Source organism: Belonocnema kinseyi, chromosome 6 (genome assembly GCF_010883055.1).
Source record: "Belonocnema kinseyi isolate 2016_QV_RU_SX_M_011 chromosome 6, B_treatae_v1, whole genome shotgun sequence".
Taxonomy (NCBI): Eukaryota; Metazoa; Arthropoda; class Insecta; order Hymenoptera; family Cynipidae; genus Belonocnema; species Belonocnema kinseyi.
In genome coordinates this window covers 79,855,258-79,860,684 of record NC_046662.1, presented here as the reverse complement: position 1 = coordinate 79,860,684, position 5,427 = coordinate 79,855,258, and positions in this window count along the sequence as shown.

Here is a 5,427-nt window from a genome sequence, read left to right as displayed (position 1 = left end):
AATCCAAAAATTTTAAAATATTCGAGTCGAGCAGAGAGAAGTAGTTTTTTTTAACGATTCAAAGAATTTAACGATTCAAAGTTGTATACAAAAATGAAGTTGCTTTTGTGAATCTAGGAGTACTCGACAGAAATCTAGTACTTTCTCATAACTATTGATAGCGGTTCAAAAAATATCACGGCCATAAAAATCATTGCGCGATAATTAGGTGTTTCCGAAGTATTTTTTCATTAATATAAAAAAAATTAATTAATAATTTTACAAAGCTGAAAATTTCTTACTGGCGCGAGCGATGGCTAAAGAGCCACAAAAAAGAGCAGCAACAATTAACTGCATATTGGTTAGCTACAGAAACCTTCTTTGATTGAGAATATCTGAAGTTACTGATAATCTTTGAAGTAAAACTTGCAGTTATATATACTGCTCACAAAGTGCATCAACTTTTATTATCCTTATGTCCGAATAAATTATTGGAACCGATAACACGTCAGGAACATGATAATAAATGTATGATATTTTTATTTTGTCTGTAAACACAAGAAGCTGCGCTTATTTTTTCACTCTCTCGCATTATCAATGTGTCTTTTAGAGTTTAAAATTTGTGCAGATTTTAAACTCAGACCGCATTATGGCACTATTAATTATCTATAAAATTTTCCAATTTTTTACGTAATCATATTCAGAAGCATATTTTCACGTTTTAAGGAGCTCCAAAGAAAGAAAGAAATGTTAATTTTTAGTAAGATGATTTTACTTTCCAAATTTTATCTTTAGATGGATGAATGGTAATGCGTATGACTTTTTTATGACATTATTTCAAAACTAATATTAACAGTTTATCTGTTTTTTTTTCATTATTGGTCTCAATTGAGGTTAGATCTCAATTTAAAATATTTTTTTCTAGATTTGCTGCATCTAAAAAAATTCAAATAGTCAGCTCAAAAGGATTCTTTTTTGTTTGTTTGTGTAATAAATTATGAAATTATTCTAAAGAGTGTAAAACTTGCTAATAATTTAATAAGTGTAACTGACGCACATGCGTGAGAGTGGGAGTAAATTAGGGTAATTTCAAAATACTAGCTGAGAAATAGGGAAAACTAGACGTGAACGCGAACAAAAATGTCACAAGTTATTATATAAAGCATAGAAAATAATTGATAAGAGTAGTTGAAACAAAGAAAAATCTTTTCTAATTATTTTATAATTCCTAAATAAAGCTCTTCGTCAAATCAAATATGTACATTTTTAAATGTTTTAGAGAAAAATCTTTGAAGATTTTTTTCATTAGAGATGAAGAAATACCTCCTCTTGCATAACTGTAAAATATTACTGGTGAATGAACAAACTTCACTGGTTTCGATTATGTAAAATAGCGAAAAATATTTGAAATTATGGGAAAAATGATCGAACCGAGATTTTTTGACAGCTTCGAATGTCGAGAAGTACAAAACGCTGACACATAACATGTCTTGTCACTGATAACCTGATAAAACTAGCAATTGTTAGTATTATTTGTCTATTGTTTTTGGGTCCATTTAGTGATACCAATTAAATTAAGCAAATGTTAATGTGATCTATTCTTTCTGAACTACTCTTCAGGCACGCACCGAGTAACTAAGATTATTTACTAATTGTGAGTACATAACGGAAGGCCTTCGGTTTTATCCTCTGGCTGATCGGCAAACCGATATATCAGCTCTGAAGGAAAATCAGTATTTTTCTGTTATGAAGTAGATCCAGGGGATTTTTGGGGTCACCATACTTGGGTCAGATTTAATAAATTCATGATAAATTGATGATTCATGCTAAATTCATATCCCATTTCGGGAGTACCTAAAAATGAAGCCTTTGTTGAGAAGGGGTGAAAATAGGTGAGTGCGTCTGTGTGAATTTATCAAATCTGAACCCAGATTCGTGATTAGCTACTCTGAAAATCAAAAGGATAAAGTTTTCACCGAGTTTTGGGAGGAACAAAAATGGGCCATTTCGTTAGGAGGGGAGAAGTGGAATGGAGGTGGGGTGTGTGAATGTATCAAATCTGACCCCAGATTCATAATTAGCGATCCCGAAAACCTCTAGGGTCACGTTTTCACCAGATTTTAGCAATGCTATAAAATTGTAACGACAAAATTTTGTCTATACCTTCCCGGATCGGAAAACTGATTTATCATCTCGACCTGCGAAATGAACTTTGTATATAGTTGATACATGATACCAGACACTAATTTCTTTTTGCACTCATTCTATTAAATAAAAATCGCCTACTTCTCAAAGTAGCCTACTATTGCATAGTTTTCTCCACTTCTAACTCTAAATAATGTCTGCCAAATTTTCTTTGATGTCATCAAATAATCAATTACGATGTCTTTCCTTGACTCAAGAAAATAAGGTTTCCATTCTAAATAAACAACAAGTGGACACAATTAGATAGGTGAATCTCAAAAAAATTTGTGTTTAACAAAAAGGAAAATAAAATGTGTTTTTAACGCGTATTTTATGCAGGATAAATAAAATAGTAATAGTTTTTAACATACAATTAAGCTTCCCATGGGGGTAATTATGTATCGAAATCTCTTGTTCTTAGTAAAAGTATGTAAGAATTTGCTTCTTTTGTCTAGATTATATTGAAATATTTATTTAGATGTTATAGAGTATAATAATATAAATAATTTGGATTCCTAATAGTTTTTAAGAACAACTTTATTTTAATAAAATAAAGGTTTGCAAATTATCGGAAAAAGAATGCTTGGAAATTTTGTATTTAATACTTTTTGCATGATACCATTATCTTTTATTTGTATAGAAATACAGAACAAACCTTACACTATAAATGAACCTGTTACAATGTTACGAAAAATTCTCTACAGCCGTCCGAAAAATTTAAACCGGTTTCATCTATAAATAACCAGTATCATCCATAGCTACCAGACTTGATCCATAATAACCTCGTTTGATGATACCTAAAGAAGCGTTTTTTGGAAGTTTATATCCAATTTTTCTTAAAAAACTGATTTAACAGAATAACTCTAAGCCCAGATTTAAATTCAGCGCACATCATTACTGAGGATACAAGTTTTTTTCACCAGAATGAAACACAATGAATACCTGTAATTTTAATCATATTCAAAGTGGGGGCTCCAGTGGGCAAGAAAATTTAGGATGTCCTAGAAACGTATTTCAGATATGCCTAAGATGTCTTTTATAACATGTCTTTTGGACATTCTAGGGATGCTCTTATGACGTATAATGTCAGTAAGAAAGATGTCCCGAGAACGTGCATGTCTTTAGGGCATCTACAGGTCACCTTTAGGACATTGGACGTCTAAAAGGGGTTGATTGGGCTGACATAATACGTTCTAGGAACGTCCTAAAGACATTCTTGGGATTTTCATAGTTTTGTGCCCAGTGGGACGAAATAAAAAGTGAACATCTCGGGTGGTGAAGCATGAAAGTTTGATAAGCCCTTATAAATAATATTGAAACACAAATGCCATATGAAGTAGGGAACCTTTCTATTTGGTTCCGCCGAGGTAAAACCTTATCGTTTCGGCACGTCGATATTACGTACAATTATTCAAACACACTTAGTCTTAAATTTATTCATAATTGCCGTGACCTCACACTTTATAAATTGACGATAAAAAATACACCTGCATTCTTTAATCATTCCTTGAGAGAGCAGAAAGTCAACAGATGAGGAAGTAAAGAATTTAGTGTACATTTTTAACGGATATTATTGAATAAAGAATTTATTTACTAAAATGATTATAATTAGAGAAAATTATGTAAATAGTTTTCAAACGTTTTTTTAATTGTATGTGTGATGCTAAAAAATAACTAATGAGCATATTTTCTTCAATTCTCCTTATTTGCTAATTAATCATAAAATAAGTTAAATATGCTTCCATACGAAGCTCATAAGCAAATTTATATGCCACAGAAAGTAATATGCACTAAACTTCCATTCAAATATTTTATTTTATACATTTCATTTATTTTCTTATACCAATAACAGATCAAATTTCGCACAAATGTTCTTGCTTTGGTGAGTTCATGTTCAGACTATCCTCCATCAGAACTTTCTCCGTGTGTAAGCCCTGTAGAGCATAGACAATATGGTTAAAGCCAGTTAAAGGATCATATCTACAGAGCGCATAGGGCTTTACTTCGTCCGTTTACAAAACATAATCTTGTGGCGCGTTCGAAATTTCAAAAATGACATCATTTTTATGGCAATAATTCTTTTCTATGTCCTCAAAAAATTCAGTAGCCTTATTTTAGTGACAATTCTCCGTGTGCCAATCAATCACAACATTCATATCACTTGAAATTGCGGCATCAACAGCGGTAAAACCTCTTCCTTTGTTTTTTTTATCCTTTAAATAACTGCCACATAGCCCCCCCCCCCCCTATGGAAGTGCGTTCCAAGTTGGACTTCTAATCAGCTTTCAACCAATTTAGCAACTGTTCATTGTAAAATCTTTCACATCTGCTAAAAAATAAGTAATACTTAATAATAAAAGTAGGGAATTTAAAAACTCTTGAAAATAGAATCTTCAAAATATGCCTGATGATAATAGATGTTGATTTCTGATAGTTTTTTAGCCTTACATGTCGATAGCACTTTTTGGGTTGGTTTTTCGTACAAAACTGAATGTTTTGGACGGGACTATGCCGGCTTATATTTTCAGTCACAGACGCATTTTTGTAATGCAATCAACTGATTTCATGAAAGTTTTATGCGTAATTTGACATATTAGTCAGTCTGAATTATTATTTATACCTCGGAGACCATACGAGAATCTGATAAAGATTAATTCAATATAATACAGGTACTATTTAGCTCCTCAAAATTTGCCCAAATTTCCATTTTACATGTTTAGAGGTCTTAAAACTGACTTCATAAAATACTTATTAGATTCCCGTAGAACCTCTTTTCAGGGCTTCTTACATATTTTAATATGAATGCGTTCTTCCATGTGCGAATTCATCGACGGTCCACGGTCAGGCGAAGCGTCGGGTGTTCGGTCCACCTTTGTGCACCACTGTTCGGGCCAACCAGGTGCATTCACCTGGTTGGCATAAATAATTTTTAAAAAATGATTTATAAAATTTAAGATTTTTCAAAATTTAATTACATCAATTAGTTAAATTTAATTTTTAACGATACTAATTTAAAAAATAGTTATTTTTTAAATAATTATCATATAATTTTCATTTTTCATCATTAATAAATAAATATCATTTGTGCAACCAGTTACTTACACATAAAATCGCACGCTTTTAAGCTTTAAAAAATCGCACTCGACGAACCCTCTCGAACACTCGAACCCTGCCTAAACTACTTAAACTAATGTATTTTACCGAGTACACTAACTACTTTGCTATCGAAGCACATAAGGTTTAGTTACAAAAATTCTGCTAAAT